Below are 11437 nucleotides of genomic sequence, written 5' to 3' on the forward strand. Positions count from 1 at the left end.
AACGCTGTCTGACATTTTGTATGAAGTGAGGATGTTCCTCATTTTACAGGTAGAAAGGATCACCTTGAGAACTAAGAACTAAAATGGAAATAAATTGTAAGCACCTATCTGTGGTCAGAGCCCCAAATGGCAATACCATAATATATATTCACTGATAGATTCTTTCTATGGGAGACAATATTTAGCTTCATAAGCTCATTTAGAGCAGATTAAGGAGTGGAAAGGTAGAAAATTCTATATGATTATAAGAAAACATATCCCTTCTCAAAATCATCTTTAAGCATAATTTAAATGCATATAAAAGAGGAGTGGAGAGAGAAATGAGAATAAAAGAAGGGAAGGGGAGGCAAGGGAAGGGAAAAGGGAAGGGAAGAGACAGGAAGGGAAGGGAGAGGGAGAGAGAGAAGAATCATCTTCCCTTGGGAACTATCCCAGCGCTTTTGTGAACTGGCAAAATCACTCTTGAGCCCTAGGAGGGTGGCAAGGAAACAACCACCACCTATCACTACATGAAGTTCAATGACACCCAACAGATCACATGCCAAATCAATGGTTCTAGTGCAGGAAAAATAAGAAAGGCCATAATTCCAGTCCCAGTTCTGATACTTTTGTAGGACAAAATATTTCTATGGACTCCTGTTTACTCAACTCTAAAATAGCAATAATGCTATAGTCTTTATAAACTCTGAGGATCATCAAAACTCACATTCACCCCGATAAATCAGGTTCCTTAGAGCAAGGACAATCTCTCAAAATTCCAGGACATTCCCCTGAGGAGCTAGATTGATTTTTCTTTAATCCCATTGATTTAAGCTTCCATTGTGGTCTGTTTCCTCAATATCAATTGCCAGTTATAATTAATTTCTCTCATATCATTCATATAAGTGATTCTATCCAATGATTAGGTGCTCCAGTTTCATTTAACCAATTAATATCAATTTACTTACAAAATGATTTATTCTGAAGATATCTCAAGAACAGAAGCTATTAAATATTTCCCATCTATTGCTTCAAACCTTGGGAATAGAACCACTGGGCTGGGTCACAATGGTTCTTCAGAGTCTCTGTTTCCTCCTCACCTATGTATGCTCAGCCTCCAATAAATCACAACATGGCCTCCAGCTCCTAGACTTTTGGTACTTGCTATTCTAATTTTGTGACTGTCACAAGGTCACAGCCTAATCAAATATTCCTTCACCCAAAAATCAGAATGAGCCAATCCAAAGGGGCAAGAAGCAGAGGCTCATATACATGGAGCTACTTGATGACCATGGTGAAGGAAAAGGTAGATTGCAGAGGAGGCCATTATTGGTACTACCATTTCCTCTCTCAGCATCTGCAAGACCATGTCTTATAATGTCTTCAGGGAGGTTTTGAAAGGGACAACTGTAGCTCATTTTCCTTACTCACTGCCAGAGAGGAGAAAAGGGGTCAAATCCTCAATTCATGACTTTGTTAACATTCCCAGCTCTGGCTTAAAACAAAAGCCTCCTCTACTTCTCATGGTTCCCAGACCAGAAGCAATACTTTACAAGTTGCCAAGTCCATGTGGGGATTGCATCAGAAGAGCATTCTGTCCACAATTATAAGGGCTGAACCTTGCCGATCCCCTTTACAATAATACCCATTAAGGACATTTATATGGTGGTTAGAAGTTTAAAAATGAGAATGATAATACCTGCCTCCTTTCCGTGTCTGTTCATCAGATTTAAAATTGAAAGACATGTTACAGATCATTTAGTTCAATCCCCATTTTACAGAAGAAACAAGTTCTAAAAAAAAGTTGAATGATTTTCCGAAGATCATCTGTCTGGTAAATGGCAGGGCTGGTACCTCAAGCCAATAGTTCTCAAACCTTTTGATTTATAGAAAAAGATTCTTTACCATGATGACCAATATGTCAAATGCTTAAGCTGGCCTTTTATTTAAATAGTCCTTTTACTATTTTACTATTTGTTGGAATTATTGGTCACTGGCACTAACTTATCTGTTCCATAGAATATGGAAATGGGCAACCTATGAAAAGTGTCTAGCAAAGGGAGGTTCAGTGTATCTTTGATGATGATAGTAGTCTCTTCCTCTATAAAATGGGAATAATAGTTCTACCTCACAGAGTTTTTGTTAGTCTGGATAACCACTTGTAAGTCTTACTGTAAAGGAGATTGTTTGGCAGGTACCTGTTGGACTTTCAGATTCTTTCCAACTCTAAACTATAGACTATAAAAAGATCCTAAAACCCAGTAAGTCAGAGTATGAAGGAAGCAACAATATGCTCTATATGTCCCCAAGTCAAAGAATTCAAGTTTTGACTAAGAATCCAAAAGGATGGATTCCAGACTTAGCAGCTACTTGTCCTATAAGCTGCTCCTCAGTTATAAATGCAAGAAAAAGCTCTCAGGATAGCATTCTTGACAAAGTCCATTACAAAATGCCACTTACTTCCAGGAACAGGGTTGGTGATTGAATGTACAGATCCATGTACCCTAAGGTTCATTTTAGGGGAAAAAGTTTGAGTTCAGATAATTTTCCTCACTCTCAAGTGCTAATTGGTGTTGCATCTACAGCATTAAGAAAAAGAAAGGGGTTTGAAGAGACAAAAGGGAAGTAAAAAAATTTTAAAAGTAAGTATAGTTTTACATAACTACTAGTGCCTTACACTTCACAAAACACTTTGTTTATAACAATCCTATGAATGCAAATGACATTTCCTTTATAGAAAGAATAAAAGATATAGATGGGGTTGATAACAGGGAGAACAGATTAAGAGAGACATCAGTCAAAAGCAAAACAATCTTCTGAAAAGGAATGGGATTAAAAATAGAGGAAAAAAAAGAATAAACAGAAAAAAATAGAATGGATGGAAATACACAATTAGTAATCATAACTATGAATGTGAATGGGATGAGCTCACCCATAAAAAAAAAAGAAGATAGCAAAATGAATTAGAAACCAGAATCCAAAAATACATTGTTTACTAGATTTATATTGGAAACAGAAACACACACAGAGAATTTAAATAAAAGGCTGAAGCAGAATTTATTATGCTTCAACTGCAGTTTAAAAAAAAAAAAGGTGGAGGTGGCAATTATGATCTCATACAAAGCAAAAGCAAAAAAAAAGAAAAAAAGAAAAAAAAAGATCTAATTTAAAAAAAAATTAAGGAAATTGCATTTTGCTAAACTGTACCATAGACAATGAAGCAATATTAAAAAATAATTTACAGGAAGTTTCTCTGATAAAGACCTCATTTCTAAATATATAGGGAACTAAGTCAACTTTGTAAAAAAATAAATGCCATACTCCAGCTGATAAATGGTCAAAGGATGTGAACAGACAATTTTCAGAAGAAATCAAAGCCATGTATATATAAATCAAAGTCAGATAAAAATGCTCTAAATCATTATTGATTAGAGAAATGCAAATTAAAAGAGTTCCGTGGTACCATCTCACACCTATTAGAAACAACAAATGCTAGAAGGGATGTGGGAAAATAGATACACTGATAAACTGGTTACAACCATTCTGGAGAACAATTTGGAACTATGCCCAAAGGGACATACCCTACATAAGCATACATATCCTTTGACACAGCATTACCACCACTAGATGCTCAAAAAGTTATAAAACTGCTAGCTTTGACCTAGCAATGCCACTATTAAGTCTGTTTCCCAAGGTGCTTGGGGAAAAAGGAAATGATCCTATATGTTCTAAAATATTTATAGCAACTCTCTTTGTAGTAGCAAGAACCTGGAAATTAAGTGGATGCCCATCAATTGGAAACTGGCTGAATAAATTATAGTATATGAATGTTATGGAATATTATTGTTCTGTAAGAAATGACCAGCAGGATGATTTCAGAGAGGTCTGGAGAGACTTACATGAACTGACTGATGTTAAGTGAAATGAGCAGAACCAGGAGATCACTAATCAGGGCAACTATATAATGATCAATTCTGATGGATATGGCTCTTTTCAACAATGAGATGATTCAAGTTCCAATAATCTTGTGATGGTGAGAGCCATCTACACCCAGAGAGAGGAGTGTGGGAACTGAGGGTGGATCACAGCATAGTATTTTCACTTCTTTTGTTGTTGTTTGTTTTATTTTCTTTCTCATTTTTCTTCCTTTTTGATAAGATTTTTCTTGTGCAGCAAGATAATTGTATAAATACATATGACTTAAAAAAAAAAAAAAAGCTCAAGAGTAAGGAAAAATCATGGCCCAGTGAATTAAAGAGGAAGTTCAGAAGCAATCAAAAAAAGCATAGGTCAGACCCCAGGAATAGAGTTGTATCTCAGTGTCAGTTTTTAGTTTATTCTGATGCCTGTAGAGGAGTAACAAGGGTAGGAATCTGAAATATTTAAACATAATTAAAAGACTTCAAAAAATATAAGAGAATGTAATATCCTATAGCAATAACAAATGGCCTAAAAATGGAGGAGAAAAAAAATATAAGAATCGCTGGACTACCAGAAAGCCATGACCCTTTCCCCTGCCAAAAGAGCCTAGAAATCATATTTCAAGAACTCATGAAAGAAAACTGCTCAGATCTCTTAGAACCAGGGGCAAAATGGAAATAAAAGAAATCCACCAGTCACCTCTTAAAAGAAATCCCAAAATGAGAATTCCTGGGAACACCACAGTCAAAAAAAAGAAAAATTGCTGAAAGCAGCCAAATAGAATTCAAATGTCAAAGAGTCATAGTTAGGATCATATGTGATTTAGTAAACACCATTATTAAGGAGTAGAGAATTTGGAGTACAATATTCCTGAATGCAGAGGATATAGGCTTACAGCCAAGAATAACTTACCCACAAAACTGAATATAATCCCACAGGGGAAAATGGATATTTAATGTTATAGAGGACTTCTAAGCATTCTTGATGCTTAGAGACCAGAACTACATGGAAATAACCAAAGGGATTAAGAGAAATATAAAAATGAACACTCATAAGGGATTAAATATAGATAAACTAGTTCTGTTCTAATTTGGGGAAATGATACATGTGTTCTCTCTGACCCTTACCATCATCGGGTCATAGTAGAAACTTAATTAGACAGATAGCCTAAAAATGATTCTGTCATATCTTGAAAAATCTTAAGAAAAGAATGGAAAAAGAAGGGCATTGTCAGCTAACGAGAAAGGAAGGTTAAAGAAAAATTATCTCACAATCAGGACATGTCAGTCAACTTTTATACAAACAAGAGGAGGGAATGAATAAGGGGGTGAACAGTGGATAGTTACACTTCATTCCCACCTGAACTAGTTGAAGGAGGGAAACACACACACACACACACACACACACACACACACACACACACAGAAGTTGAGTAGGAAATTCACTTTACTCAATAGTTACATAGCAGAAAAAGGGGGGAAGGGTCATTTAGAGTATTCAGAAATTAAGGAATGAATTAGTTCTAAGCAAAACAAATTTTACTTAAGGATGTACAAAAAATTTTGCTGCTCTTTTTGAGGGAGTGCCCACTAATTGGGGAATGGGTGAAGGTTGTGGTATATAAAAATATATATATATAAAGTATATATACATATATAAAATAATAAAGGAATACTCTTGTGCTATAAGAAAAGGAGATGGTTTCAAAGAAATCTGGGAAAGCTTGTATGAACCAACACAGAGGGATGTGAATATGACCAGGAGAACATTTTATATGACAACAATATTGCAAAGATAAACAACTCTAAAAGACTTAGGAACTCTAGTCCGCATAATGATCAACTGTGATTTAGAGGAATTGTGATGAAACATGTTACCTAGCTTGAGAGGAAGGTAAAGGACTCAGAGTAAAACACACATATAATGTACATGTAGCAGGGTTAGCCCTTGACCATGAGAAAATCTCCTTCTTTCTTAGAGAAGGAAAGAAAATGTCAAGGAATTTGGGATGAAGAAAAAATAAGAGGGAGTTCACATCAAATAATCTGAATTTTCTCAACAAATAGACAAGATTCTCTACTGAAAGAGAAATAGCAGAGGAAGTGTAAGAGGCTTAAGGAAGGAAAAATATTTGGAATAGCTTTTTGAGGAGTGAGATAAGGAATCAATTAGGAAGGAATAAAAACAACTGTCTCATTTCAGTGAGGGTCAGTTGAAGCTGTAGAATATGAATTTAAAATATTCCAAATCAACACAATTATGAGAGGGCTTCCTCCAATTCCATTCGGTTATATTTTAAGTAGTAGTTGAAGAGGCAAGTGGAGGACATAATTCAGGGTGATGTTTGGCAAGAGATGAATAATGATAGGACATGAGGCAGGGCTTCTAGAGCAATGAATATCATTGAGGTAAAATGCCTAACAATGGAATCAATATTGAAAAGGGAATTTCGGAAGTTAGACCAGACTTGAGATTGATACTAAGGGATGGAGAGATTGGAGGTATTTACAAGAGCAAACAATAGGTGTAAGAGGATGAGATATAGAGAGCTAGAATGACAGGAGGTTTTACTCAAAGAAATGTCATAGCTTCTAATTAAAGGAGTGGAACACTAGACTGTGAGAGCCTTAGAAGCTAAGATTTTCTTTGTATTCCCAGTGTTTATCACAACCCCTCCCACATAGTAGGCACTTAGTAAACGTTTATTGGCTGAGTAATTGTCAATAATGGTGTAATACAATGCGCAACCATCATTATGTGTAGCTAAATTGGAGTGGAGGAGTAGATTATAGGATTGAAGGCGGTTGAGGAATTGGAGAGCCAGAGTCTTAGAGGAAGAATTAATTTCTCTAAATCACAAGATTATATTAATAGGTGCAAAAAAGACTTTTGAGACTGAATTTTTAAAAAAAAGACTAAAAAGCTCTGATATCTCTAGCAATTTGTTCAGTTCTACACTTTCCCTTTTAACTTTCTGATAGATTAGTCCAAATCTGAAAGGGAATTAAGGCTTCTATTACTACTGTGTTATTATGCACACACACACACACACACACACACACACACACACACACACACACACACATATATACATTCATAATTCAATGGGCTTTTCCTTTTTTTTTAATCTGAGTCAAAACGGTATACACAGCCTTATGGCTCTTGGAGCATGGTTCCAAATTGTTTTCCAGAACAGTCAAACCAGTTTAGAGCTCTATTAGTATACCTATTTCCCTTCATCTTCTTTAGCATGTCATTTTCCTTTTATGTCATCTTAGTCTAATGGGTATGAGATTGAGTATCAGATTTGTTTTAATTTTCATTTCTCTAATTTTTAGTGATTTAGAGCATTTTTTTTTTTTTTGAAGCTGGGGTTAAGTGACTTGCCCAGGGTCACACAGCTAGGAAGTGTTAAGTGTCTGAGACCAGATTTGAACTCGGGTCCTCCCGAATTCAAGGCTAGTGCTCTATCCACTGCTCCACCTAGCTGCCCCAATTTAGAGCATTTTTATATGTCTATGGTAGTTTTGATTTTTTCCTCTGGAAATTTCCTATTCATAGTGGTGGGACTTGGAGGCAGCCACAACAGCAGCAGAAGTAACTTTGGGAACTCTCGGTTCAGAGATGGTAAGAGAATTTTACAATTGGTTATAAAGAGATTATGAGGCACTCTGCTAACACTGGATACAGCTGATAATGATTGTCAACTCTATTGTCCATACATAGCTCTGTGTCATAGTTCCTGGGCAAAGAGGAGTAGCTTTGATTGGTCACAAGGGAGCAGGGATGCTGGTCACAATTCCTAGGCAAGGAGGAGAGCTAGTGCTTACCATTCAAGAGAGCAGTGGACCTGGTCATAGTTCCAGGGCCTTTTAAGATGCTAGCACTTGTAGCTGCAGGGGAGCAGGGTAAAGATCAGAGAGCAGACCAAGGGATCAGGACCACATTTCTCCCACTTTTGAGATACACCTTTTTGGTGTATCTTTGGAAACATAAAAAGCTTGTAGAATTCCAAGACTAGCTCTTAAAATAGCAGTATGAAAAAGCCTGAAGCTTAACAGTCCCTCCACATCCTCCAAAAGAGAAGAACCCAACTTTAACACAGTTAAAAGTTAAGAAATAGGTTGGAAAAAGTGACCAAACATGGATGCCCATCAATTGGAGAATGGTTGGGTAAATTATGGTATATGAATGTTATGGAATATTATTGTTCTATAAGAAATGACCAACAGGAGGAATACAGAGAGGCTTGGAGAGACATCAACTGTTGCTGAGTGAAACGAGCAGAACTAGGAGATCACTATATACTTCAACAACAATACTGTATGAGGATGTATTCTGATGGAAGTGGATATCTTCAACAAAGAGAAGATTTAGTCAGATCCAATTGATCAGTGATGGACAGAATCAGCTACACCCAGAGAAGGAACACTGGGAAATGAGTGTAAACTGTTTTCATTTTTGTTTTTCTTCCCAGATTATTTTTACCTTCTGGATCCAATTCTTCCTTTGCAACAACAACAAATTCAGTTCTGCACATATATATTGTACCAAGCATATACTATAACATATTTAATATGTATGGAAACGCCTGCCATCTAGGGGAGGAAGGTGAAGGAAAGGAGGGGAAAATTTGGAACAGAAGGGAGTGCAAGGGATAATATTGTAAAAAAAAATTACCTATGCATATGTACTGTCAAAAAAATGTTATAATTATAAATTAATAAAAAATACAATATTAAAAAACAAAAATAAATCCCCCCAAAAAAAGAAAAAAAAAGTGACCAATGATAAAAAAGAATTTCAACAATGTGAAAACTACCCAAAAAGCCTCAAAGAAAAATGCTAATTGGACCCAACTTCAACAAGAATTTCTGGAGTAGTTAAAGAGACAAATAGTAGAAATTTAGTAACAAAGATTTTTTTTTCCTTATTCTACTACTTTGCTTCTTAATTTTAGATGCCTTAATTTTTCATGTAAAAAAAAAAAACCCTTTTCAACTTCACATAATCAAAATTATCTATTATATCTTATGGAATTCCCTCTATTCCTTGTTTGATTAAGGATATTTTCCTTTCAGTTACATGAAAAGGATGTGATTTGTTAAAGATTATAATATTTAGTATTCTGAAGAAAAGTTGGGGGAAAATAAGAATAGTGCTAGCAATTTATGAAAAGAGAATTATAGCTTGGTTAAAAAAGGCACAAAAAATACTGAAAGAAATAACACCTTAAAAAACAGAATTGGCCAAATAGAAAAGGAGGTGCAAAAATTCACTAAATGACTTCTTTAAAAGCAGAATTGGCCAAACAGAAAAAGAGGTCCTAAAACTCACTGAAAAAAATTTCTGAAAAATTTGAATTGGGCAAGTGAAAGCTAATGATTCCATGACATAAAAAAACAATATAACAAAGGCAAAAGAGTGAAAAATAGAAAGGAAACTGAAATAACTCATTAGAAAAAACAACTGACTTGGAAGATAGATTAAGGAAAGATAATTTAACAATTATTAGACTACCTATGAGCCATGATCAAAGAAAAAGCCTAGACATCACATTTCAAGAAATTATGAAAGAAAACTACCCAGATACCTTAGAACTAGAGGGTAAGGTATAAATTGAAAAAAATTCACTAATTACCTCCTGAAAGAGATCCTGAAATGAAAACTTCCAGGAACATTACAGTCAAATTCCAAAGCTTCCAGGTCAAGGAGAAAATATATCAATTAGTCAGAAAAAAATTCAAATATTATGGAGCTATAGTTAAGATTACATAAGACTTAACAGCTTCCACAGTAAAAAAAAAAAAAAAGAGAGAGAGAGAGAGAGAGAGACAGAAACAGAGAGAGAAAGGGAAGGGAAGGAGGAAGGGATGGAAAGGGAAAGGAGGGAGAGAGGGAAGGAAGAGAAGAAAGGGAAGGGAGGGAGGGAGAGAAGGAAGAGAAGAAGAAAGGGAAGGGAGGGAGGGAGAGAAGGAAAGGGAGGGAGGAAAGGGAGGAAGGGAGGAAGAAAGGAAGGGAGGAAGAAGGAAGGAAGGAAGTACTTTGCTTGATTTCAGAGCCCAGAGGAAAAAGACCAGACACTTGGGAAGGCCTGATTGATTGGCCCAAGAGGGAATTGACCTCTCTGTAAATTTTAGATGACTAGGACACAAGGCTGTCACCTGCTGCCTGGGAGATGGGAATTCCTTCAATCCTAAAGAGTCCAGAGCAGGGATAGTGGAGGGATTATTCTATATTCTAGGGGTACAGACTCAGTTCAAAGCCACTTCTTCTGCAGACCCCAATTAATGCCTTTCCTTTTCAGAAGGCCTTCATCTATCCTCTCTCACATCTATACCTTATTATTTACATGCTGCCATCTTCAAGTATTTTCAATTTAAATGCAGGGCCTGTAAGGTTAGATTCAATTTTTTTTTTTTTTTTTTTTTTTTGGCTCTTACATTGTATCCCCAGAGCTTAGTACAATGGTTAGTGCTTGATAAATGTTTGCTGATTGAGAATGGAAAATTCCAGGTTTTTCAAGAGTTATATCATCAGTAAGAACAGCTGGAAGAAAGGATAGGATAAAAGCAGTTAGACTACAGAGAAAGCAGTCCATGAAATAGCCTATGATGAGTCTAAGTAAATATGTATTTTATAAATTTGATTTACAAAAAATTCAATTACATAAACTTCCCTTAGGGGCAAATCTATTGTATAGCAAGACCATGAAATCTAAGAGATCTAAGGTCCTCATATATATGTGAGATAAAGGAAGACTACTTCCTAAGTCTCCTCAGGAAGATATATTATCAGAGACTTACCTATTAGTGTAATCAAATTATATTGCTTCTGGAAGAGATATTGATATTTTAAGCATACTTTTACTTGCATAAAATAAGGTTTATCTCTATTTAAATAATTTCAAGGATCAAAGGACAAGTGAAAGGGTTTTTGTTGTTGGGATTTTTTGCCAGAGGAAGTGAGACTTAAAGGAGGTCAGAGACTTCCCATTGTACCACTAAAACAGGAGTAGATTGAGGCAGTGCAATATAAGGTAAAATAATATTCCCCTCCTCTTAAGAATTCCTCTGGAAATTAGACCTTAAAAGGGGTCATTAATATTGAAATCAGATTATCTGAAAACCTTTCACAGGAAGAGAACAGAAACTGTTTCTAAAGCAAATTTTCAAAATAGTTATTGTCATATATATTCTGATTGTCAGGCAAGGAAAATCCCTCTTCAAGGCAGACTAGTTCTCTCTATGCATCTCATCCTTAGACAACTATGAGGTTCCACCTCATACTCAATAGATTGGCCAAGATCAATTAACTGATTGATCCACATTTATTAAGGACCTATTATGTGTCAGGCACTAATAAAAAAAGAAAATGGCAAATGTTGAAAGAGCTGCAATACAAGTTATATTAACACATTATTGGTTCTGTGAATTAGTTTAGGTTTAGCCATTTGGAACTATAGCCCAAACGGCATTAAATCGTATACACCATTTGATCCAACAATGCTGCTACCAGGATCCATACATACAAAAAT

The sequence above is a fragment of the Sminthopsis crassicaudata genome, chromosome 3 (genome assembly GCF_048593235.1).
Source record: "Sminthopsis crassicaudata isolate SCR6 chromosome 3, ASM4859323v1, whole genome shotgun sequence".
NCBI classification, from domain to species: Eukaryota; Metazoa; Chordata; class Mammalia; order Dasyuromorphia; family Dasyuridae; genus Sminthopsis; species Sminthopsis crassicaudata.